The sequence below is a fragment of the Mustela nigripes genome, chromosome 5 (genome assembly GCF_022355385.1).
Source record: "Mustela nigripes isolate SB6536 chromosome 5, MUSNIG.SB6536, whole genome shotgun sequence".
Taxonomy (NCBI): Eukaryota; Metazoa; Chordata; class Mammalia; order Carnivora; family Mustelidae; genus Mustela; species Mustela nigripes.
Genome location: NC_081561.1, coordinates 3,759,070 through 3,786,437, shown reverse-complemented (window position 1 = coordinate 3,786,437; position 27,368 = coordinate 3,759,070). Strand labels below are relative to the sequence as shown.

At 47.5% G+C, this 27,368-nt stretch overlaps 1 long non-coding RNA gene across 1 annotated transcript; it reads right to left on the bottom strand.

Annotated features, from left to right (window-relative positions):
• Positions 1–292: 292 nt before the first annotated feature.
• LOC132018752 (uncharacterized) lies at positions 293–22,030 on the bottom strand. The gene is made up of 3 exons (XR_009404561.1): positions 21,811–22,030; positions 21,250–21,330; positions 293–486 (listed from the first exon to the last, which is right to left on the bottom strand). It is a non-coding gene; the product is annotated as an uncharacterized LOC132018752 (long non-coding RNA).
• Positions 22,031–27,368: the final 5,338 nt, after the last annotated feature.

Sequence of the window (27,368 nt, the reverse complement as noted above, 5' to 3'; positions counted from 1 at the left end):
AGGAAAGGAAAAAGAACACTTCATTCCCAGCCGTAGGCCCCTGGTAAGATCCTCATTGTGCCCCCGCGACCTGGGAAGTTAGGTTAATGAAAGAGTAAGGGGGTTTATTTTGCAATTCAACCTGCCATTCTGACCCACAAATTCAAAGAGTAGGTACTTTTCCTTAAATTCACTTCCCAAACAAATGGAGCCCACTTTCTTGCAATGTTACAACTTTGATCTTTTATTCTGATTAATGAATTACAGTCTCTTAATGTCATACTGCTTGGAATATGGTTTCACTCTCCCCCTCCTCAAGAAATATAACATGGTTGCTGATCACACAGACTTCACTGGATGCTTTCTGGGTCTCTGAACAATTTCTAGGGACGCTGTTGATGGGCATATGTTTTGGGATCTCCTACACCAAAGCAAGGTGGAGGAAGCCTTGGGAATACTCCAGTAATCCTCTCAAGGCTCTTCTTAATATCTGTCAATTCATTTAATCTGAAAAAAAAAAAGATGGTGCAGTGTAGTAAACATATGGGCTGACTGTCTCGGCTCAGAAGCAGGGCTGGGCCTTCCATGAAGCACAGGTGCACTCTCCATGCGCTGGGAAAAGGAAAAGAGGGTCCCACGTGGGACCTAAGCTCCCCAGATCCAAACAAAGGGGCCTTCTGCAACCGGGTGAAGTGAGCGTCAAAGTTTGGTTCTTTACGCTCCAAACGGCAGTTGGCTTTTCTTCCGGGATTAGAATAATCATAAAAGAAATGGTTCCCACTGAGCTTCCACATTCATGCTCATACAATGAAAGCTGAAAACAAAGCAGAACAGAACAAAACCAAAATCTTTCCTGCAGACGTTGCTGTCATAATTTCTGGATGACCTGTAAGTTCCCACAAGATGACAAAGATCGGCAGAGAGGGCTCGCCCTTCCTGGGTTGGTGCAGAGGGACAGCATCCTGTTGCTAGAATAAAAACCCTGGGGGCCTTTGTTAAGATCCATGCTGTGGAAAAGCGGGACACCCCAGTACTGTCCAATATTTCTCAAAGTCCTCGCCACCATGAGGAAGACTGAGAACCAACTTTGTGAAGGCCTAGTTACTTTTAAATAAAACCCATGAAGACTGTAAGTATGAAGTGAAATGAGTGTGGCGCCTGCCCATAGCACTGAGACCCCACAGGGTGTGGGACAGTAAACCCACAGTGTTCGTGGAAGCCGAGCGAATGCACTGTGGTTCCTTTTGCCTTCTGTGCCTTTGTCCACTTCCCATCCCTGTCAATACTGACAACGAAGTGAAGAAATCTTGAGGCTGCTCAACTGCGATGGCTTTGCTGCCATTGCCCTGTTCAGATCTTGCCACCTGACCGCAAGAATTGACTTCTCAGCCTGCGGATTCTCAGCCTTGCCAAGCCTTTGAGAACTGCTTTCCTGGTGGTGGGGAGCAGGGCAGCCAGGGACTGTCCACTGGGAGGAATTGCCTCTACAGAGAAAGCAACTGTGCCCTGAGGTCAGGCCCCTGCCCAGGCAGCTCCACCAGTGCTGGTCACACAGAGCCCGTGGCCTCCCCTCTGAGTACAAGGGCTCTGAAGGGGCCCTCTGCTCTAGGGCTTCTGGTTAGAAGTAATCATTCTGTTGGCCAAACTAGCCAGGCTCCTCTGAGCCCACTTCTAGGCCTCCACCTTGGCCTTGATCAAAACACTGACATATTTGCTAACAGCTTGAGGCCACACCTGACTAATAACCCCAGCACCCCTCAAAGTGCCCACCTGAGAAAATTTGAGGCTGCCAAAGGAATTTGCAATGATTTGCCAAATCATTTGCTCCAGCCAACACCAGAAGAGGGTCCCTCTCCCAGCCTCTGTGAAAGGGTCGAAACCTCATTTCAACAAGCACCAGAGCTAACCCAAAGGGGTTTCACAAGGAAAAGAGCCCTCATCCCCCCCAACCCTGCCTCTTGGAATTTTGTTCTTCCCTGACTCTAAAGAACCCCACTCATCCCTTGTCTGTCCCCTCATTCTCCCTTTGAAACACCTGGTTGCCTCTGTATACTTCTGTATAAGCTGAAGTTGAGTTCACACTGGGCCCTTTCTCAAGATCCAGAGAGAGCAGATGTTTCAGTTCAAGTCTAAAGGCAGAAAAAAGCTGATGTCCCAGTTCAAAAGAAGTCGGGGAGGAGGAATTTTCTCTTGCTCAGAGGAGGCCAGTCATTTTGTGCTATTCGGGCCTTCAACTGATTGGATGCAGCCCACCCATATTAGGGTGGGCAATCTGTTTTACTGGGTTTACCAATTTAAGTGGTTATCTCATCTAAAACAGTAATCTTTCAGAATGACGTGTGACAAGATACCTGGGCATTCCATGGTCCAGTCAAATTGACACAAAAAGTGATCCCTCACAGACAGTTAAGACTAAGTAAGACTCAATAAGACTGTTGTTTGAGCTGCCCCGTCTGTGGTGAGCACAAGGCAGCCCTAGCTAACTAATATAGATTTTGGTACTGGGAAATAGGGGGCTACTCTAACAAATACGTAAACATGTGGAAATATCTTTAGAATTGGGTAATGGGTAGAGGCCTGGAGAAGTATTGAGCTATGTTTGAAAAACCAAAGTCACCTTGAAAAATTGTTGGTAGAAATATGGGTGTCAAAGACAATTCTGGTGAGGGTCTAGAAAGAAAGGACAGCTGTAGGGAAATTAACTGCTGCATGTTCTTAGAGAACGCATACAGCATCATGAACAGGATGTTGCTAGAAACCGGAACGTACAGGAGCTTCTAGTGAGTTCTCAGCCAGAAGTGAGGAGCAGATTATGACAAACCGTCAGAAAGGTGATCCTTATTACGCAGTAGCAGAGGGCTTGGCACAATTGTGCTCTATGGCTTTGTGCAAAATAGAACATGTAAGCAATGAACTTGGATAGCTAGCTGAGATTTCCTAGCCAGGTGTCAAAGGTGCATCCTGTTTCTGTTGTCTAAGCCAACCGGTCTGTAGCCCATGTTGTGACAACCCTAGAGAAGTAATATGGTAGGGAAGCACCTGGATGGCCTGGGAAACATCCTTGATCACCTGTCCAGGAGGGCACAAAGCCTTTTGGAAGGGAAGGAGGAGCAGGGGAGCTCAGATCCCAAAGCAGAGTTAGGCTGTGGCAGGCTTTCACCGTCTGGTGTCTGTGAATGAAGAGCAGGCACAGTGATGGCTCCTGCCCTGCCTCGTGGCATGGATTCCATGGCTCCTGATCAGGCCCAGGCCTGCCTGGCCTCCAAGGCTGAATTTCTGTCTAGAACCTAAGTGTAAAAGGAGAACTTGATAGAGAAAGGGGATGGATTTTAGCCAAGCAAAACTGCCTTCCACTCAGCTCACCTTCCCTTGACAGGCAAACGATTCCTCCAAGAAGGCAATGGGGCTGCCGTGCGAGGAAACCATGATATTGGCCAGTGGTTAGCAACATCGAGTGGCCAGGATTGCCCTAGAAGAAATGCCTCATCAAGAATTCCAGCTGCAGAGAGAGGAAGGAAAAATGTGCAGGGCGCATTTGTTCCCCACCTTTGGGGTTTTGTACAGTGAGGTCCCATGTCTGGGAGCTGCCAAAAACACAAGTTACCAGCATTGCAAGAGGGGGGAGGAGGGCTATGGAGCCTGACACACGTCTACCTCTAGAACTGGCCAAGATGAACGCCGAGCTCCCGGGCCTGCAGCTCACTCTGCCCGTCAACCAGCTCACGTCGTTTGCCCAAGGTTTTGGAGCCTGACTCAGGAGTGAAACTCTCACATGGCAACCACTGCTGGCCTCCGCACGGGGGGGAGGAGGGGAGCAACTGGTGGAGGTGCCAGAAGGGTGCAGACAGCTGGATAGCCCCTAAGGATCCTTTAGACTCTGATGTGCCTTCTGACATGTGTGTCAGTCAAATCGACGGTAATGTGAGTTTCGGTTGAGTGAATCTGATTCTCCACTGGCTTCCTTTATAGATCTAAGCTTTGTCCTGAAACAAACAGGAATGATCCTGCATAGACTGAAAGGAAGGCATGGGTGAGAAAATCTTCATCAAGTCATTAGTCTGTCCAGGAGGGCTTGACCACTGGACACTCACTCCTCTCCCTCGGGAACCTCCTTTTCTTCCCTAGCAGTGGAAGAGTTGGCTCTTTGCCCATACTCTGCAGCCCCTCCTCCCTGCTGGCCAGCTTGCTCTCACCCAGAAGTCCAACTTCATCTCCCCATCATGGTTATCACCCCCGACTCTCCACCTTGGGTTTCCCAAGGCCCATTCGACCCTAAATCCAAGTTTGGCTCCATGCTCATCCCCACACCTTCACAGGCCTCAAACTCGTCTGAGAAAGAGGGCTGACCATCAACATAGACTTACTATCTCTGCCTACTTCAGCACCAGGTCACTAGAATGCAGGCGTTTCTCCCACGTCTGCTAGCCTCACCCATCTGGCCACCATCCCATGTCCCCGCCTGGATCGCTGCTCCCGAGCCCCAGCCAAATCCCTCCCGGTCCCTCCCCTGCTGCCCAGGTAGACGGGTTTCCAACTCTTCATGCCAATCCAATTGTGTCACTTTCCTCCATCATCCTGTTGAAAAGAAAACCACAAAAAATCAGATTCTTAACTCTAGAGAACTGGCGGTTTCTGGAGGCAGATGGGGGGGGTGAGATAGTGACAGGATCAAGAGGCCAATTATCTTGATGAGCACTGAGAAATGTATAGAATTGCTGAGTCACTGTTGTACACCGGACACTAATATAATGCTGTATGTTAGCTCTGGCATCATTTTGACCAAGTCACCAAGCTGAAGCCAACTACCTAATCTAATTACAGCTTCCACCATGCTGAGAAATGGAGTTCTCCAGCAGTCAGTCAGGAATTTTCTGGTTACCATCAAGGATCTAATCTTGTCACTTGGGACCCTCTCCATCCCCAAAGGAGGATGAAGCAATCCACCTACTGAGAACCCCCGTCCCCTCCCGCTAAGGGAAGGTGACCTTGACCAGAACAATTCATTCTTTTCTTTTGCTAACAAGTTTCTGGTTCTATCCTCCTTCCTATAAAACCCTCCTTTTTGTACAGCCCCTTGGAGCTCCCTGAAATTTACAAGATGAAGGGGAGGTGCTGCCCGGTTCCTGAATTGCTTCACAAAGCCAGCTAGATCTTCAGGTTTCTCAGTGGAATTTTTGTTCTGGGTTTGGTTTGGTTTGGTGCCATAGCTCCCTGGGCCCTGTGTGATTCAGCCTCTCCCTTGTATCCAGCTAACCGCTCGTGGCTTGCCCCAGAATTCAAGGCTTTGGGTCTCAACACCTTTTTTCTGTTTCTCCCTTTTCTCATCTCCCAAATCCAGATCTCCCTGGACAAGTTGGCCCATTCTTCATCTTCCTTCCAGCTACAACTCTGAGGCCACCTCCTCTGGGACCTGTCAAGTCTAGCGGGGAGAGTCCCTCTCTGCTGTCACCACCTGAAATGACCCCACCCAGGGCTTCTCATGCAGCAGTGTCCAGGCCTGTTCATTTCTCTGTATCCCCCACTAGACCTGATTATAAGCTTTATGAAGAGAGGAACTGTGTCTTTTATTAGCCATTTGTGGGCACCGACCATCGCGCTCAGCACATAGTAGATGCTTAGCCAAAATCTACTGATGGAGTAAAGGCCCACTGAGTGGATTCAGTAAGATAATTCAATAAAATAGTGTGTCTGCAAGAATTCACTCTCGTTTAAGTACCTGCAATTCAAATCTGGCCCATATCCTGTGTTCGCAAATAAAGTTTTATTGGCACACGATCACCCCAGTTGGTTTGCTCTTGTTATAGGGGCTTTTCTGCCTCCCTAGCAGAGTTGATTGTGATAGAGGCCATCTGGCCTGCAAACCCTAAAATATTTACCATCCAGCCTTTTATGGGAAAAGTTTGCTGCCTCTCATCTAGATGTCAGCATAAACAGGCCTAACTCCAAAATATGAAAAAAATGTTTATTAGCCACAGCTCCACTGTGGGTAATGGAAGCATTGTCCAGTTAATTCACTCCACTACCAAGGATTTCTTTTATCTTTATTGTCCAGATAATCTTATCAACTATCCGCTGCCTAAGATCCTTGGTAGTAAATACCTCACTAAGTGGACTTAACTAACTCTTTCAGGCTCTGCAATGACATTGAGAATCCCTTTGTCTGGGAACCTAATTGCCCTCTGGGGGCCATAATGGGTCTAATTCACCCTTAAATTTGATCTACTCCAGTGTCAGCAGGGCTGAATCGCCAGGTGAGGTGAATGAACTCACAGTCCTTTCCCAGGGGTTCCTGGAGGCCTTGGGAGCAGGAGCCTGGGGTGAACTCACAGCCAAGGGCAGGTTAAAAGAAGTTAGCCCTGACCAGTGGCCACAGATGTGTCCTGTTTCTAGCTTCGAGGCCGTCCCCACACATGGAACACTAAGGAAACTATGTTCCCAATCAAAGCCCCAGGAGAATATCCAGATTTCCCTCTACAGAAAGAAGTCTGCCCTCTGGAAGTTTTGCTTAATCACATGATCGAGCCCTCTACAACAGGACAGGGACTGTCGGGCTAGGATTGTTCAAACAGGCCGCCGCCAGCTAAGTAAATGTCACAGGCAAAGCGTGGCCTGTGAGTCCCTTTCTTGCATACCTGCCTGGGGGCGGGGAGAGGTCTTTGTGGACAGCAAGGACTCTGTTGATGCAAGTATGAAGGAGTCCCTGCGTGACCTCTGTGTGCAGAAAAGACCAAGACACTGGTGCCATTCCACTGTCACTGAAGTTCAAGAAGATGGGTTCCCCCCAGTCCGAAGTAGGGGGCGTCACAGGCTGGGGCCAAAGCAGTTACACTCGGATTCTGGGTGGGGAGGGAGAATTAACCTCAAAGTACCAGCCGGTTCCCACACGGATGTCTCTTGTTTGTTTGTGTTACCATTTGCCTATTTTCTATTTACCAAGACTGTACTTCGTTTTGGCAGTTGGTGTTTCTCCCCGTGGATCGTTTCAGACAAAGTATTAATTAAGATACTATTTCTGGGAATAACGAAATGTCTGGAGGCAGGAAAGCCAATGTTGTCCCTCCAGCGGTAGATGGAATCGTCCCCGGGAGATGGCAGGAAATGGCGAGAGCGCATGCTTACTGAGGGCCACAAGCTGTGCCAAATGCCTTACCCAATCACCTCCATCAGCCTTGCAGGGATCCTGGGAAGGGCCTGCTAGTCACTCACACACACACACACACACATACAACCATGACACAGATGCATGAGGTCGCTCTCTTAGTCTGGGCTCCCTCCCAGAAGAGGGAGACAGAGCAGAGCCTAAGATAGTCAAGTACAGACTGTACCAGTCAGTAACTTAGGAGCTGATCCCAGGAAGTCCGGAAGGGTAGGGTAGGAAAGAAGGAAGTCAACACAAGCATGTGTTCTCATAGCACGTGAAGAATGCACCCCCCCCACCCCCACCCCCGCCACCACTACCCAGTGCTCAACCCCAGGGGAGCGTTACCTCTCTAGGGCCGAAAGCAGGCAGGCTTACAGTACACTCTGGAGACAAGAAACTCAGGTGCTGGGATGCCTGGGTGGCTTAATTGGTTAAGCAGCTGCCTTTGGCTCAGGTCATGATCCCAGTGTCCTGGGATCGAGTCCCACATCGGGCTCCTTGCTCGGCAGGGAGCCTGCTTCTCCCTCTGCCTCTGCCTGCCACTCTGTCTGCCCGTGCTCGCTCGTGCTCCCTCTCTCTCTCTGATAAATAAATAAAATCTTTAAAAAAAAAAAGAAAGAAAGAAAGAAAGAAACTCAGGTGCTCCTGAGCGGCGATCCAGGAACAGGGGGAGGTGGGATGCACGAGCCAGGAGCGCCCGTCACAGTAACAACAGAGGAAGAACTCCAGGCTGGGTCTCACTAACTCCAGAACCATCCTCTACATGCCCCCTTCCCACTGAGCAGGCCCTTGTGAGCAGAGCTCAGCCCAGGCCGCCCGAAGCACAGTATTCCTGGGCTTACCTCCCTCCCTCCCCGTTACTTGCGCCCAAACCAGTGCAGTGAGGAAAATGGGTCCATGTGCCTTGGGGGAAGAGTTTGGCCCCATTGGCCTAGGAGAACATAGTCTGCCCTAATGGAGCTAGACATGTGAAGGCCCAAAGCCACAAGTGCACACTCATCCCTGTGCAGTCCCAGTGAACAGCAGCCCCTTGGCTGCGGAGAATGAGCGGGGCGACTGTATACAGTGGGCCGGGCTCCAGCACCTTCATTGTCATCTGTTTCCAAAGGTGCATCCACTCTCAGGCACTCTAGCCTACACGCGCTCTGACGGGACCCATCAGCAGGCCCCCCGCACCGTGGCCGCCTGACCAGCGGACCCGTTCGACACTCCCAGTCCTTCCTTAAGACTCAGTTGCCCCCTGGGGCCCATCCGTCATTGGTGCTCAGTTCCCAAGTGGGCTTGATCACCCATTTACCTCCCCTGCCATGCTGAGCGAACTCAGGTCCCTTCGGAAAGAAAGTTCTAGAAGGGGAGCACCACCCCTGAAGAACACTGGGGGCAAAAGAGCCCTTTTCAGAAGGACTGTGGTGGTTTCCAGGCCCAGTGGGATTCAAGTCAGCTTGGTGTGAAGGAGCCCATAATGAATAGGCCAGCTGACCCTTCCTCTGCAGCCCTCGTTAGAAACTGGCTCCATTTTCACAAAGTGGAGGGGGAGTGAGGAAGCCCGGGGACAGCACTGTGCTCTCCAGGTGCTGAACTTCTCTGTTACCCTGGTCTGACCTTCTGCCTTCGTCTCTCAGAAACATGACAATGATGGTCCAGGATTCATCTAGGATTTCACAGAAACCTAAATAATATACTCAGAGTGCCAAATTGTGTCCCTTAGGTAAAAGCAGTTCCTAGGAGATTTTCAGAAAGGTAAACTTAAAAGTCCATGCTGAAAACACTTTGTGCATCTTCCCTTCCCTGCAGAATTGCAGTTAAGCAATCTATGGGAGCTCGCTGGTATGGAATAAATGTGCAGCACGTAAAAACCTGCAGGGACCCAATTCTGCCATACAGCGCAACCTCTTCCTGGACACCCCATGCCTCGCAGATTAAAGGATCATCCTAAAAATATTCAGAGAATTTCTGGACTTTCATTCTCATGTAAAAGGATATTCCTCATTTACTTCTCAAAGGCCAGGCACCATCCTGATGCAAAAGTGAAGAGACACAATTCCCAGCCTCAGCGTCCCACGCTTGGGAGCAGAAGACAAATGATATATGATAGTAACAACACAATGAGACAAGCACTATAACAGAAGAGACTTGTCTTTTGTTTTAAGTGCAACAGAAACCCAGAAGAGGGACCACACTAATGTTGCATGGGTAGATCAGGAAAAGAATGAGTCATAGAGGGAATTTTCAGCTGGGTCTTGAAGGATGGGCAGGAGTTTTCGGGGTGGGGGCAAGGTAGAGGTCATTCCATCAGAGCCGGAGGTATATGCAACAGTTTTGGGGTTTAGAATATTGTGGCGTAGTCAGAGGGCTTAAATAGTTCCCTGTGCCCAGAGTACAGGGTATAAGAGGCAGGGGAGGAGAAATTATAGAAGGGCTGCATGAGCTGAGGCTGGAAAAACTCTGTCAGGACCCCATTACCATGACAGCTTCAGCCTGCAGCTCCCAGGGACTCGGGCAGCTGCATTCATTATTCTGTGGAAACTAAAATTAACCTAAACAAAGTGGTCAGATTAACCAAATAGGCAGCCTTTTCCTCCTTAACGATAAAAGAAGGTAGTAGTCTCTCACTTGCTGAAATCTGAAAAACAAGGGACTCTTTCTCCCAAATATCCTCTCTCCCAACCTGACCCAAGACCGGAAATGTCACCGTCGGGGTGCCATCCCGTTGGATCCGAAAGGCACTTTGGTTTTCAATGTCTGTGAACAAAAACGGAAAGAGACTGGGCTGAGAGAGCAGCTTGAATTCTAATCCTCCTGGGGACTGACCTGGTGGGCATCTTGTCATTTTGTTACTGGCCATTCATGGTTCCCTTCTGTGAAACACCTCGCCCATGCTGTGCCTAATTTTTCTACTGAGTTGTTTCTTATTGACTTACAGTCATTCTTTATGTTCTCTGGTTGCTAAACCTTTATTGGTTACACATGTGGCAAATATCTTCTTCCAGTTCAGTGGCTTATCTTTTATTTTATGAACACCTGCATTTGTCTAACAGCTCACCTGGGATCATGGAGTTTTGTGCCTGACAGATGGTTGAGAGCAGGGGGGTAGGACCCAAGACAATGTCGCAGGCCTGGGAAGAAAAGGCTAGACCCAGCGAAGAGAAGATAAAGTCCAAGAGGCCGAAGCAGCCTTCACTGTTGGAGGACTTCAGGCTTGACCCCTGTGCATCACTCTTGTCTCCCTGGTCTCCTCCGCCCAATGTTCAGGCCACAGGAAACCGTTCAGATCTCTGAATGCGCCATGCTCTCTCTGCCTCAGTGACTTTTCCCATCCTAGTCCCTCTACCGGAGCTCCATTCCTGAGCCCTCCCCCAGCCCACTCTGCCTGGAAAGTGCTCACCTGCCTGTCCTCTCCCAATCATCCCCTGACCCAGCTGGATTCCCTCCAAGAGGCTCCTAAAGAACACTGACTCAACCCTGCTGAGACTCCCACCGTTTTTTTTTTAATTTGATAGTTGGGATATTAAGATTAAATTAAATATTCATATTTTCCTCCAAAAACATGTAAACTCTACTACCTCTTAATACATTACTGACAATGAGGCAGGCAAAAAAGTAAACACATTGTTGAAGCAATTTCTTTTCCTCCGTCAGGGCAGAGTGTGGGAAAACTGTTGTCCTGCTTCTAGGTTTAAACAAAAATTATACCTATAGCTGAAGTAATACTAATACATCACAGGAAAGAGTTCTGGCTGACACAAATACACACATTCTCTTTATTCCTTTTTTTTTTTTTTTTTTTTTCCCCAGAACCACCAGCACATGATTTAGGCAAAACAGGGTACACAGGAATATGACTGATCTTTTGGCCAAGCCAAAAAAACAAAAACAAAGAAACAAACACAAACCCCTGAGCCCACTCCCAACCTGCCTCCCAAGCCCCACTCACAAAAAAAGTTATCCTAACAACTGTGTCTTTCACGCTTTATAAATACTAACTTCTTAAACCTGCACCTTCTTCTTTGACCACATATTGTCACATTTCAAAAAAGGAAGGTCATTAAACACATTGTTAATATTACTGTATTAAATCTGTTCTCTACTTCAGCAAACTGCCCATTAGACCACCATTTTACCCCACCATGTGCCCACTTCTAACAAAACCAATGGCGTGTTCACAGTCCCTAACTTCAGATACCATAAAACAGGAGACTCTCACTTTTTACTCATTCCCACAGTACCCCGTTATCCCCTCCTGCAGACAGATTCCTAACTTTTGTAGGCAATGCATTCTACTTCTTTTGCATTCCACACATCATATAGCATGAGACTCAATGCACCATTATCTATTTAATACATTTTTTTAAAGAACAAAATGACTTGATAAAGACAATTTGGATGTAATCACACTTTTAATGAGGCTGCCCTGATCACTAGCATAAATACTGTGGGTTTTTTTTTTAATTATGTTGTAAGTCTAGCATTTTGTAGAAGACACAAGACAGTTTCAGTTGAAGTTAGAACTTTTATGACCTGTATTTGACTCAGAAGTGGGACCTTCTATAGGAATTATCTGCTGGTGGGACAGTAACAGAACAGCCCAGACGCTGTAGAAGAGGCACCCAGACCTACACTGGGATGTAATGACAAGATAAACCATTATTGTATCAAGCCTTTATGGCAGCCAGTGTCCCTTAATTTCTCTGACCCCACACTAAAACAAAACAAAACAAAACAAAAAAACTCCTTTTGGTATTGCCTCCGAAATCTGCTTGGAACATCTTCAGTTCTCAAACCATTATTCTCTGCATATGAATGGATTCATTCTCTAAGTCAGTTTAACAAATATGTATTGAGCACCTAGTGTGTTCAGGACAGAATGACAAGGGCTGGGACAGATAGCAAGCTAAGTCACAACATGGTGCACACAGGAACACCCCTGTAGCCACCGATGCCTCGGAAGCCAAATGGAAGGTGTGCTGGGAAGACACCGAGGAGAGGGCTTGAGATTTAAGTCATAAAGCTGCTTCCTTGGAAGACACCATATTGAAATGAGAGTCCCTGCACCGGCTCTCTGGGTGACTGGAACCACATGCACGATCCATGGCCAGACAAAGTCAACTAGCTCCTCTGCCCGAGGAGCCCTGCTCCCGAACTTTGGGAGGGTGGGGACGAGCCCACCTGAGAGACAGTGAGGTCGGCAAGCAGACACGAGGGGCTTGACCCTTTCTGTCTCAGGAGGTGATCTCCAGGTTGAGCTATTCTGTTGCTGAGTGTCTCTTGGACGCAGTTGACCACTGTTGTTGCTCCATTTCCCCACGGATGACCCAAAGAAGGGGAAAAGCCTTTTACGCTGCCGCATCCGGTCATGTAAAGATAAGGAGGGAATGCCTGGTGAGGGCTCGTGCTCAGAAGTTTTGTTGTGATGAATAAAATCATACTGATTAGTGACACCATTATTGATGATGGCAGAGCTCCCACGGCACTCACCTGATTGCTTTTTTAAAATTCCTCCCCAAAAGGGCATATTTGGTAAAAGCGAAAAGATAAGATTAATGGAGAAGCGAGGGAATGTGAAGACCCTCCCCCCACTGGGATGAATACAGGAGTTCACACCCATAGAGTCATCTGACCGTACGGGCCCAAGCACCTGACTGACTTCTAGATCCTGCTTCAGACGCTGCCCATGGCAGCCCCAGCCAGCCCCGACAACCAGACTCGTCTGTGCGGCCAGCCAAAGTGGCCCTCGTGGTACGGAATGACCGATAGTCTTGCTGTATATCTCTCATTTCCATTCTGGGCACCACACACGGATTCCATTACCGTCTCTCTCCTCAGAGACAGGCTGAGCTTGTCTGTCTGGGCTCTGGTTTCATTCTTCCTATATAATCCATAAGAAAAGTCAGATGGACTCGGCAATTCCTTCCAGCCCGATGGTTCTTCTAGTCACAAAGATCCTAGTTCGTGCCTAATCACCTTTCATCCTCGCAACTAGCCCTCGTGGTGGTTCTCTTTTCGTTCCCATCTTGCAGATGCGGGAGCTACAGCACAGAGACGTGAAGTCACCTAAAATAAGGCCACACAGCGTGTATAGCAGAGCCCAAAATTCAGACTTGTGTCTCTCGGACTCCGTGATCTGAATTCTTAGCTATCATACGGAGTACTGCCTGCGATGGTTGATTTTATGTGTCAACATGACTGGGTCGCAAGATGCCCAGACATCTGGTTAAGTGTGGTTTTAGTTGTCTCTATGAAAGTATTTCCAGAAGACATTAGCATTTGAATCCGCAGACCCTCCCCGGTGTGGGCGCACCCCATCCATCTGTTGGATTAGGCAGAGCAAACAGAACAACCCTCGTCCCAACTAGAACAAAAAGATGGAGGAATGAGGAGTTCTCCGTCTCTCTGCTTGCCCATGAAGCTGAGACATTGATCTTCTCCTGTCTTGAGACTTGGACCCGGACTGACACCCCTGGTCTCTCTGTTGTCGGGCCTCCCGCTCACACTGGAACTAGACCCCTGCTCTTCTGGGTCTCTGCTCTTGCACCAGACTGTGAAACTTCTTGGCCCCATAATCGCATGAGCCAATTGCCCCTAATGAATCTCCCTCCAGATATAATAAGTTAGATACACGTACGGGTGTCTGCGGATCCTCTTGTTTCTGTTGCTCTGGAGAACCCTCTCCAAGGCAAGCAAAACTCATCCTTTGTGGTTCTTTTCTCTTCGACAATTCTCTAGGGTAAGGATGATGAAATGAGGGGCGCCTGGGTAGCTCAGTCAGTGAAGCGTCTGCCTTCGACTCAGTTCACGACCCTGGGGTCCTGGGATTGAGCACCAAGTGTCGGGCTTCCTGCTCCGCGGGGAGTCGTCCCTCCCTCTGCCCCTGCTTCCCACTTGTGCTCTCTCTTCCTCTCTCTCATATAAATAAATAGAATCTTTAAAAAAACAAAAAGGACGATGAAATTAGAAGTCTGAGTGACAGTATTGTCACCCATCTACCTAGTCAACATCAGCTGCTATTATTTTAAACAACTTCAAGATAAGCTCATTATTTTTAGTAGTGAACTTCTGAGTTAAGATGGCTTTACAGAACATCTCTTCCCAATTCTCAGTAAAAATAAGGGGAAAAAAAATTAAACTAGGGGAAAAAAAGGAATTTTCTGATAGCAACCAAGGGAGAAATGAGTATAACTCAGGGAAAAAACAAAAACAAAAACAAAAAAAACCCATACATGTCAAAAATCAGAAACCAAGGGGTGCCAGGGTGTCTCAGTGGGTTAAAGCCTCTGCCTTCGGCTCATGTCATGATCTCAGGGTCCTGGGATCAAGCCCCACATGAGGCTCTCTGCTCAGCAGGGAGCCTGCTTCCCCCCCCACCACCCTGCCTGCCTCTCTGCCTACTTGTGATCTCTGTCTGTCAAATAAATAAATTAAAAAAAAAAAAAAAAGTCGGAAGCCAAGGCAAGGAAGAATGTGGCATGGAGCCCTGTGGTCGGACAGCAGCCATATGGCTCCCAGAGCCATAACTGTGGGTCCCCCAAATCCTGAGAGCCAAACTAGGAGGAGAGATGTCTTTCTCTCTCCTCTTCTGATAAATGAGTAGTGGAATCAGTTGTGGGAGGAAAATGGGTAAAACAAGGAAGGGGGTGAATCAGAGACTGACCAAAGGCCTGGCGGAGTGTGCATAGCTTTGGGGAAATAATCTGTAAGCCTTAGCCCAGTTCCCATGCGAGTGGGGCATACCCTCCAGCTGGGTGAGTAGGGCCTGTCGCAGAGAGGGAACGGAATTCCCTTTCATGAAAGAAAGTCTAGACGGTCCAGCAACTATCCCAGCTCTTGTCAGTTGAGTCTCTTCCCTTTACACCTGCAATTCTCTGAGGCACCAGAAAGGGAAATACACAGGCTTCATACTGCTCATAGAGAAAAACAACTTGGTCTCAGAGAGGGAAGGAGTAATGTCAAGTTACCCTCTTTGATTCAGAGCAAACAGAAGGTCTGCAGAGAGCTAGTCAGGCATGTGTCAGATGAAAGAAGTGGCCGGGCAGCTAAGCAAACATATAGCACAAAGAACAGGGTGGGGAGGGGGGGGGTGAGGGCCGGGAGGGGAATTCACCAAGAGTTCAAAGCTGAGAGGATAAAATGACAGGCAAGAGGAAAGGGAGACTGCACGCCTAAAGAAACAGCTAGTGAGCAATGAATCTATGTCATCATGAAACACACGCGTCACACACCAGTAGGAATTAGGGTTACTGGGGCTCCTGGGGGGCTCAGTCAGTTGAGCATATGCCTTTGGCTCAGGTCATGGTCCCAAGGTCCTGGGATTGAGCCCAGGATCAGGCTCCCTGCTCACTGGGGAGCCTGCTTCTCTCCTCCCTCTGCCGCTCCCCCTGCTTGTGTTTCCCACCCCCCACCCCGTCAAATACACTAAAAAAAATCTTAATAAACAAACAAACAAACAAACAGTTACAGTTCCCAAACAGAACATCACTGGTAGACAACATAAACTGGGACATTGGAAAAATAACTATACGTTTGTTGGGGCCACCCTAACAAAGCGTCACAGACTGAGGCACTCACACGACAGAAACTGAATCCCCCACAACACTGGAGGCCACAGGTTCAAATCAAGATGTTGACAGGGGGATTCTTTCTGGAGGCCGAAGGGAAGACTCTGTTCCAGCTCCTAGCTTCCGGGGTTTGCCAGCACGCTGGACATTCCACAGTTTATGGTTACACCACCCCAGTCTCTGTCTTTACGCAGCTTTCTTTCCTCTGTGTGTCTGGGTCAGAATTTCCTACTCCTTATAAGGACACCAGTCGCTGGCTGCATGAGGGCCCACTGCAATCCAGTATGACCTCATTAACATTTTTACATCTGCAAAGACCCTATTTCCAAATAGAGTCACATTCACAGGTACCAGGGGTTAGGACTTGAGCATATGTTTTTAGGGAACTCAGTTCAACCAGAAATAACAATAGAACTGAATAGAATTAAGAGGAAGAGGAAGAGAAACGGAAGCACTAGGAGAATGTCAATGTCCTCATCTTCGTGTGGAAAGAGACAAGCAATCATGTTCTAAAACCCAGACATGTCGATGTGTACACATGTGCATACGGATAGAAAACCCCAAACAGTGAATTCTTCTGTCAACTCTTATATTTAGAGAATATGTGGTTAAGAAACATTTACTTAAGTTTCAACAGCTTCAGTTTATTTTTGTTCTTTCATAAAATAAGTGAAATTCCAATGTAACGTCCCTTGTTCTTTCAAGCATTCCAGTGACTCCTTACCATGCTGTTCCGTGAAGCATTTCCAATATGAACTTCCTTCCTGACAACCAACAAAACCATGAGAAAGCGTGTGACTAATTCAGAGCCTTAGTCATGTTTGCAGCACCGCAGCTAACAGTGTGCCTGGTACATAGCTGTCGTTTAATACATGCTTGCTACATTGGCTTGTTTTGTTGCTAATTATACCATGCTGTACTGGGTAACGTGCAGCAAAACCACTGTGGGCGTGCCCTCTAGAACCCTGCACCCGTAGAGGCACAGGGTGTCCAGTTCTCAAAGACTACATTTCTCATTTCCCTTTTGCACCCAACAGTCTATCTCCAGGAGATTCATTCCAGACATAGCTAAGGGGGAAACGGCACTGTTGTCCTCCGATGGGCTAAACCTGTACTCAAAGGGAAAATGAATCCCTTCTTTCTGTCTGGAATGTATTTCATGCTCCCTGCTCTGAAGCCCTATTTGCGGGCAACATAGTCACTTCAACCATGGACAACAGAATCTGCTGGTAAAAAGCCAAGGGTGAATGGGTCAGCTCCTTGGGCTCGGCACCTTTCCTGCAACGGGCATTATTACTGCTGGAGAAGGTAGCCCGGATCCAAACAGAGCAGGTGTTGCTGCTGACAGAAGTGGCCAGGTGTGCGGGCACATTTGCAAACCATCGGCAGCCTTGCACTCCACTGTCCCCCACCTCCCACGCCAGCTCACCTCCAACTTATTTGGAAGGCATCGAGAGCTGCTCGGAGCTTAGTAAAGATAAAGCAAGGCTCTTGGGAAAGAAAACTAGGGCTGAACGCCTTTTGCCTCCTTATCTGCATCTGTCTGGTGTAAATGGCTCTCTCCCCCTCCCTCCCCGTCTCTCTTCCTCATTTTCGCCCCAGTGTGATCAATATTCCCCCTCCATCACAGATTCGGGACCTGACAGGCTGCGTTTGCCGTTCCTGTGCTGACTCATCCACAGAGCCCATCACGGGCCAAGTGCTCCCTCTGGCCGGAAATGGTACTCAGTTGAATCTCCAACTCTGGTTTATCTTTGCTCCAATCAGTTTCCTTTTTCCTTTTCCCCAGAATGTCATTTCGGTCCTGTGCCTTGCCAACCTGGGAGTCCCAGAGAGACATTAACACGGGGGTGGGGGGGAGGGGGGTTTGCAGGACACTGAGGGAAGGGCGGCAGGGACTATAGTGTCCCCCCTTGTAAGTATCAAGAAGCAGCAGCTGAAAGGAAGAAAGCACCAGCACTGGTGAAGGGGCGAGGTCTGGAGCCCAGTAACACACTAGAAATAGCTGCCACCCCAGAAGGGCATATTCTGCGTCCAGCTTTGGTTTGATTTCCTAATTTTGTAACCTAAGAAGGACCACAGGGGTGGAGAAAAATAAACACTTGTTTAAATTCTTTTCTGGAATGTCAGCTGTCAGGTGATCGAGATTTCTAGCTGGCTGAACCTCAGAGATGACTGCTTTCCATGTCCTCTAGCCACAGAGGAGGAGCCAGAGGGATGCCAAGACCAGTTCTGTCTCCAAGGTCAGACCGGGGACAGGGGCCCGCGTTTCAGTCCTGGGCTATTTTCCTGCCCTCTTTGAGTGTGACCTCTTTGTGCACAGCCACCCGAGTGCTTATGCTGTCAAGTGCTTCGCTTGGCAGGGTCTGTGGTTTGGAACAGCTGGCGGGTGGCGATACCGGCAGAGAGACCTGTTTAGGGATGGGAAGCATGGTTGCAGCTGGTGGTGCAGGAAGACCACTCTGCAGCCAGGGGCTCCGGGTGAGAGCAGGGAGAGCCGGCAGGAAGGACTGGGGCCAGCTTCAGCATGGAGGGTTCCCCGGGGATTACAGGAGCTGAGGCTCTCATCTGCCTCTCTGTTACCCTCCGGGGGGCAGAGGACAGACACAGCGGCCTCACACTGGAACTTCTGAAGACGGTAATGAGCAATTTGACATTCTCCATCTTTAGGTCACCAAGCAGCCTGAGCTCTTCTGAAAAGTTCTCCTTGCAGCCTTGCGGCAATCGCTGCAGAGAGAGTGCTTGGCTCCCATCAGTTCTGCTCCCTTGGTCTGCAGCAAAGGCAGCGGTGGGGGGAAGGATGCTAGAGAATAGGAGGGATGAAGGGTAAGAAGGTGGGGAGATAGGAGGAGGGGGGAGGGGATGGGGAGTTGGTGGGCGACGTGATGGAGTGTGAGGACGTAATGTGGAGGGAAGAAGCCAGGTCTAGCGGCTGTGCTGTGACCCTGCCAAAACCACAGGGTTATTCAAGCTAGAGTTCAGGACTTCAGGGAATGCTGGCCCCGAGACTAAGGGGAGAAAAGAGGGACCAGCAGGGGACTGATCAAGCCCAGCTGCTACTCCAGCGTCAGTCAACTCAGGGTTCTCCCAAAGGAGACTGTGCATAGGCTGTTTGGATGCAATTGTGCGCAGGAAATAATAAATTGAGGAAGGAGAAAGAAGACCCCCAAAGTACCTCCTTTTTTTTTTTTTAAGATTTTATTTATTTATTTGACCGGCAGAGATCCAGGCAGAGAGATGGGGGGAAGCAGGCTCCATGCTGAGCAGAGGGCCTGATGTCGGGCTTGATCACAAGACCCTAAGATCATGACCTGAGCCGAAGGCAGAGGCTTAACCCACTGAGTCACCCAGGCACCCCTCCCCCAAGGTGTCTTCTTAAAGGCTATGAAATCCCAGGATTGTAGACTCCGACCTGAGAGTCACCTTTGAGGCCATCGGTCCCTTCGTGCACCCGTGAGACTATCTCCTCAATCAGCCTCCTTTGAACCATTGTGAGAGAGCTCTGGTCTGCTTGCCCTTTAACCATTCCATTCACGTCAATCTGTCTAACTGCTAAGACATTCATCATATTACAGAGTCAAAATGGGCCCCCCATAGCCTCTAGCCTTTTTTTAAAATCCTCTAGCCTTTATCCTAATCCTTCCACATGATTCTCAGAAGTCAGATTAATACACCTTTGTAACACAGTTCAGAATCTGCGTGTGTGTGCATGCAAGTGTGTGTGTGTGTGTGTGTGTGTGTGTGTGTGTGTGTGTGGTGAAGGGGAATTCCCACATTGTTCATACATATGATCTTGGCAATTACAAGCAATTAGCAAGCAATCGAGTGATCTGTTCAGTTAGAGGTTATCAGTGACTAATGCGAAAATCATATATTGTTTCATAAATCTGTTTGAATTTCTGAATCCTAAAACAATCCAAAAAAAAAAAAAAAACTCAACCAACTTTCCAAATGTGATGCTGGAAACACTAAAACAAACCTCTTCCTTTTCCCAAGATGCATCCCCCATCTTCTTGATGCCTCCTTTCCTTCCACCCGGTGCCAGCTTTGCTGGACCCCTCCGCATTGTGGCCCTGCCCTGGCTTCCATGATTGGCCCGGGTCTTCCTTAGCCTCCAGCCTGACCCCGCTCCCGGCTCCAGCTCCTCAGGCTGCCTCGGCTGTCCACAGCACGGAATCTGAACTCCCCCAGCTGCTGGTTTGCGTCACCCACCCAGAGGCCCCTCAATACCCCACCATCTGCCTTAGCAACCCCAGCTTCTTGCTGGGCTCTCTCCTCTCACAGCGCATTTGAACTTGGCACTGGACCCCTAGCCTAGGCCTCTCAAATGCACATGTCCCAGCCACATCTCAGCCTGCTCCCCCCAGCTATCTGCTCCTGAAGAGCCCCCTTTCCCCCTGGGCATCTCAAAGGGTCTGCCTTTTGGTCTGAAACTCTCCTTTCTTGTGCACCAGCCAGCCCTTTTCTTTACCACTCACCTACCTAACTCCAGGTCCTGAGACCCAGAGCTATGGGGCCATAGCCCCTCCTTGTGTGGCCTGGGGTACCCTGCAGTTCTCTTCTCTTTCTCAGGTTGATTCCTCACAGGTCTCCAAGCATGGGTGGTCTCCATTAGGGAGGGTACCCCCCCATGTCATTTGTGGCTGCTTCTCCTGTACCTAGCACAGCACCTGGCCTGCACGAAGAGCTTGGTACATGCTTGTGACGAGCAAGTGTCCCCTTTTGTACTGAATGCAGCTCAGATCCCCACAGAGCCCTATAACAGTGATCCTAAAATCCCCTGCATCCTCCTTGCCCACTCTGTGTCCTTGTACGGGCTATACAGAGCAGACTGACTGCTCTTCTCTCCTCAAACAGACCGGAACATTCCACCCTGAGACCCTTGCTCACAATAATAGGTACTGTATATATGTACTATGTATATATAATATACCAACACAAAATAATATTCAATTTCATACACTAGCTCAATATATAAAATTAAATGGTAGTATTATTTAAAATGCAATGCTTAATAATAAATTACTAAAAATAAATTATTATACATGATCTGTTAACGTAACAATATAGGAATATACTATACATAATATATTAACATAAAGTGATATACACATAAGACATTGATATAATGATACATCACACATAAAATATTATATAACAATGTGTTATAATCTAATAATTTATTGTTGTCCATTACTGAGTGTTCATATGTTATAATTAAATACAGTGGTATGTATCTACCATCACGTGTGTGTGTATGTATATACAAAGGACAATACATCCTACGTACTTTTCGGGTCAGCCACTCTCCAGGACAGGTTGCACGCATTATTTCATTCATTCTCGACAACGGCTCTGTGAGCTCAGGTCGTCTGCAGCTCGCCCACCCATCCCTACTAATCGGTGAGAGCAGATCTATCCTCCCCTTCATGAGGCCAGTCCTTTCCCTATGCCCCTTGGATGCTGAGCATGGCCCAGAGTCTGTCCTCACATACATCCATTAGGGCACAAGACATAACTCCCTAAAACATGGGAAGCACACCAAAAACCAGAGGTAGGCCCGTTCCTTTCATTTACCTACAGCACAGGAGCTGGTCCATAGCCGTTCAGATTGAATCACGCAGGGTTCCCACAGCAGCTGCCACTCAGTCTAGAGACCTGATGCAAAAACAGGTGAGCAAGTCATACATTTGCTCATTGTGTTCTGCCCCAGACATTAGCTTGACTAAACCTTTGGTATATTCGTTAGACCCGTTAGTTGAATGACTCCTATCCTGTTAATTTTCTCATGACAAAGAAGTTCTGTCAAAATTCAGACTTAAAACACAAGTCTGATGGGTAACGGATGTGGGCAGGGCCAGGTCCTCTCTCCACCTGTGAAAGAATGTCCCTATACTTCTCAGACGTACAGATGAAATGTCATTGTCCTGGACTACGCCAGAACCCCTCCCCCACTGTGACTCATCCCATAGTCATGGGGGGTGTGGGGCGGTCAACTCTGGTCTCACCGTCTGACTCCTTCAGGCCACTGGGCAGGACCCCAGGAATACCCAGGCCTGTAGAGCCCTCCTGCTCCCTCGAGGACGTCAGTGCCTTCATGCACACCCTCCCAACCCTGGCAGCCTCTGTCTTCCTTACCTCCTCTTCAGAGAGCTCGACAGAAAACCCGCCTCTTTCTCACCAGGAAGCAGGGGCAGCTGGAGGCATGTGGGTACTCCAAGAAAACTCATACTTTAATGGAATTTAATACCATTCAATATCTATTTTGAGAAGGAACTGAGTGCTGCTCCAGCCCCCTTCCTTCCTGTTCCCTCCAGGCAAAACTCAAGCTCCACACCATCATCCCAAGCAATTCTGCTCAGCGTTCTCCCTACAGTTTATATGTCTAGTCCAGAAAACAAACCAGTGAAAAAGCCCACAGGGACCTGGATCTGCTTTCTCTAGAAGGCACTTCAGTGAGTTCTTTGGAGTGGGCGGGGCTCACCTCTCACACCAAAGTAAATAGTCAAGAACTCTTTCCAGACGCATTGGGCAATCAACTGGAGTCAAGTTCTGCAGGTAAATGTCATTTTTCTCTTCCTTGTTGCATTTCTTGGACTGTGATAGTGGTCGGAGGCCAGACTCCTCCAAAGTGGGGCCTGAGGCCAGGATCTGTGGGCATGTGACTTATTCAGGGCAGGGACAGCAGAGCAGGAAGTGGGAGGCGGCCACGCCGGGCTGTCCTGCCACCTCAGCCCATCCTGCAGATAAATCTAGAGTGAAAGTTGGACCTTGTCTTCTGTCAGAGCAAGGAACCTGGGCTTTCATATTCCTTCCCAGACAGCTGTTGCTGAAGCCCTCCACCCCCTGCCATGGCAATGTGACTTCCAGACACTTGAGGGACCACAAACACAGGTCAACTTCTCCAGCTGCCTGTGGGCAGTCCAGGCATAGGGGCTGCCATCAGAAGTTAAGTTCAAGGACATCGGGGCTTAGGCACCCAAGAACCAATGGGGCCACGGAGACCTGGACAGAGCATCCACAGTGGCCACTGCAGTGTGCCACGTGGAGTGGCACTTTGGGCCACTGCTGCCCAGCTGGGGCACTCCTTAATCAGGCTCTGCCAAGAACTGGGGATTAATAACCTCATAGAATCCAGTTATAATCCTGGCATCATCAGGTAACCAAGATGAGCCTCCATCATAATCTCTTTCTGTGTGTGTATTATAGGGAATGTGTGTGCACACACACGCACACACACACACAGTGGCCAATGGAACCTCCACACGCATATGCTCCCACTTGCCTTCAGAGCACAGCAGAAGGGCAGAGAGTGAACGCTGGAGCGCGGCTGCCGGTGGCTTGGAGAAGACTCACACAGGTGGCACTCCCCTCCATCCTGCTGGACATCCAGCGTCTCCCCGAGCAGCATCTCTGTCCCCGTGCTGCTTCTTCCTGCCCCCACCTCTCAGCCTTTCTGGGTCTGTTTGCAAAAGAACATCTGTTTCCTGAATCCTGTTTCCTTTTATCACCGACCTTGTGTCTTCCTTTGCATCCATAGGATTTATTTGTGAATCCTTTCCTGAAGCACACACAGTTCATACACAAACCTTTCTCAAACCGTTCTCACAGATTCCTGGAGGCTGTGTCCTTCGCCAACAAGGATTCTGAGTCTCTGAAGCCCCGGTCCACACTTTATAAGGCAAAGAGCTATCTGTTTCTAGCGATTATTAGAGTTTCTCCCAATTTTACTGGGGCCAGAGCCTGCTGGCGGGGAGGTCACCTCACAGCGCTTACCCCAAGACTGTACCTAACATTGGGCGTTGTGAAGATGCCACAGAGAATATAAAGAGCATATTCTAGAAGCAGATGGCCAGCTTTGAGTCCCATTCCCACCACTTGTTAGAGGGGGGTGTTAGCTCACTTTCCCCATCTGTCAAATGGGGGTAATAATAGTAACTGCCCACCAGGTTCTTCTAAGAAAACAAGATCATGCAAGATTAACTGAACAAAATAAAGTCTGGAGCACTGTTAACATTCCAGAAATTAGGGGTGGTAAGCACAGTCACAATGGCCACTGTTTTTATTTTTGTGGGGATGGACCCAAAGAAGAACCTCTCAGAGATTCCCTCTGGTTTTACAAACCAAAAGCAAATATCATTTGCTGATCATTGACACTACGAACATCCAAATCCCAGGGGCAAGCTCGGCTCCCTTGCCTGTTCTCTTGGTCCTATGAGAAGGAGGTACTCGGCCCACAGCCATGTCTAACTGACTCATTGGACCTGCTTTAGGTAGAAGGAATTTGTGTGTGTGACTTGTGTGTTGCAATCAAAGTAGTGGTCAGTTATGGGAATTGGAAAATAAGATTGACTAATATTGATTAACTTGATATTCCTCTGGGGTTTTTTAAAATTTTTTTGAAGATTGTATTTATTTATCTGAGACAGAGAGAGAAAATGAACATGAACACATGGGGGGATGGAGAGCAGACAGAAAGAAAAACAAACCTCCCACGGAAGCAGGGAGCCCAACGTGGGGCTTGATCTCAGGATCCCCCCAAGATCATGACCTGAGCTGAAGGCAAATGCTTAATGGACTGAGCCACCCAGATGCCCCATTCCTCTGGGTTTTAACACAACATGCTACAAGGCAGATTCAAGCTCAAATTGGCTAAAAGCAGGAAGAAGTTCATACCTTTCAACATTATCTTCTCCCTATCCATTCACCCAAACTTTCTTTTGTTTCAGCTTTTTATTTTTGAGTAATTATAAATTTACAAAAGAGTTATAAGAATAGCACCAAAAATCTTACATATTTTCACCCAGTTATCAGTTATTAACATTTTTCTATATTTACTTCATTACTCTTATCTAAATGCATAGGTGTATTATTTTTTTCTGAACAATTTGAAAGTGAGAAGCAAACACCCTTTAACCCTAAATATTTCATCATGAATTTTGTGATAACAAGGATATCCTCTTACTAAACCACAATACAATTATCAAAGTCAAATAGTTTGGCATTGATACAATACTATGACCTAACGTGCAGTACATACTCAATTTTCACCAGTTTTTCTATTAACATCCTTTATGTATATTTTTTTCCTGATCCAGGATCCAGACAGGACCACGCAGCCTCTGTAGTTATCAGGTCCTGTGCCTCTTTTAATCTACAACAGGTCTGTATCCTTCTTTGTCCTTCAAAGTCCTGATTTTTTTTTCCAGCTTTATTGAGGCATAACGGACAATACTGATATTTTTTAATAGTATAGACCATCTCCTTTGAAAAATGCCCCCAATTTGATTCTGTAGAACATGTTCTCATGATTAGATTTAGATTAGACCTTTTTGGCAGGAATACTATTTGAATGGTGTGTTCTTGATGTACCCCATAGGAAGACCTAACATAGGTCCCATTATGGCAAACGGTAACATGCTCATTGGTAAGGTGGTATCTACCAGGTTTCTTGACAAATATTTGTTTCAAAGAGGAAATCAACTGCAGTTTAAAGATGTAACTCATCCCTCAATAAATTTATATATCTAACATGATCCTCCAAAATGTACTAAAAATTTTCCTTCTCTCAGAAATAGACAAGCAGGTTCAGCCAAAATAAATCAGCAAGCATAGCACAGGAAAGACCTAAACTAGAAAAAAAAAATGAGGAGGGTCTCCCCAGTCCTTAGAACCCATTGTAAGACCTTGGTAAATAGTACAAGATGGCACATGAATAGACACCCAGGCCAATGGAACAGAAGAGGTCGTCCAGAAATAGACCCAAATGTACACAGGACATTAGTATATGACAAATATGGATACTCCAATCAGTGGGGAAAGGTGGCCTTTGTAATAAATAGCATTGGGTCAAGTGGATAGATATTAGGGAAAGGTAAAGTTCGACCCATGCTCCATCTAGCACATCAAGGTAAACTCTGATGCATCAACGTTTTCAATATAGAAAATAAAGCTATGAAAGCATTACCAACAGGCCTTCTATAACTGGGCTGGATCTCCTGCACTTTCCAACCCTGCCCCGCAGAGTTCTGACCCACTCGCCCTCCCTGTTCCCTGCTGGGGAACTGCTTACGTTGATGAACCAGTAGGTTCCTGTACCCTCCAGCCAACAGGGAGCCATGACAGGACAGAGGAGGGCCTGAGGGAAATGAAGGCAGGGTATTCACTCCTGGCTTCCTCCTGCAGGCCACTGTTTCCCCAGCAGACACAACAACTCTTCTCTATTTGGCCTGGTCTACAAAACTCTCTTTCCCTCTAAGCTATAGTAACCTATCAGCTCTTCGTCCCCTGGAATCCAGGGGTAATGACACCCCTGATTCTTGCACCACCCTTGGAGGGAAGTCCCTAAATCTTGCCTACACCCCCTTATAAGTAATCCTTTTGTACATAAACTCTTCTCGAATTATCTTAATTGAGACTCTGCTTAGGATTCTGACTAGTACAATAACCTTGGAGTAGATTGGGATATCTATGTCTCAAACTCCAAAAGCAAACAAACAAACAAACAAAAAGGTTCATAATTATAACAGGAACCAACAACAACCACTTCTATGTAGAAAATGTCATCAAAGCACAACACAAAGAAAAAAGACAGCAACTAAGGGAAATATTGACAGCTCATGACACAGAAAAGTGTTTTTCTCCGAAAGATATGAAGCTCTCTGAGAGATTAAAAAAAAAAATAGTAAGATCCCCAAGACCGATAGAAAAATGGGCAAAGGTCACGAGCAGTTCACAAACTAAGAAAGCCAAACAGTCCTAAACACTTGTGAGCACTCATAATTACAGACATGAAAATTAAAACTCCACTAGGGCACAGTTTGGAACACTTCCAAAAGTCTGACAAAACCCCCCCACTGGTAAGTGCTAGGGACACAGATGTTGGTCTTTCTCAGTGGGAGCACCAAATGGTAGAGGTCCCCCCCCCCCAGGGGGGTAACCATCGTGATTTCAAATGCACTTTCCCTTGGACCCAGTGACCCTGCTCCTAGGGTTCTATCTGAGCAGGAAAAACTACCATCTGACAGATCATTCCTTCCAGCATTGTTTGTGGTATTAAAACATCTGGAAACCACCCAAGGGTCCATGTTTGAGGAACTAGATAAATAAACTTATGATTTATTCACATGCTGGCATAGCCTGTCCCTGTTAAACATATATATATATATCTATAGATAGATAGATACCTGATAGATATCTTAACAGGGACAGGCTATGCCAGCATGTGAATAAATCATAAGTTTATTTATCCAGTTTATCCAGTTTATTTATCCATCTATCTATCTATAGATATATATATATGTTTAAATGAGAAAGCTCCCTGTGAACTAAAATCAAAGTATCTCCTGGACACATCACTAAATGAAAATAGAAAAGGGGAAAAGTATGTTATAACGTGGTATGTTAACTTTGGGGTAAGAAAGTAGGAAATAGGAACATTATTTCTGTGTTCTTGGTTGGCTGAAAGACACACAGCAAGGATACCAAAGAAACGAATGATGGCAAAGCCTTGGGGTGGAGGCAGGAACACATGACTGGGCAGCCGAGGAGCGGGATTTCTCAGCGCCTACCTTCCCTGTTGGTTCCATTTTTGAACAATATGAATGCGGCGCCTATTCCAAAAGATAGAAGAGGAGGAAGAAGAAGACATGGAAGGCTTAGATGGAGAAAATGAAAAGGAAGACCAGAAAGAAGAC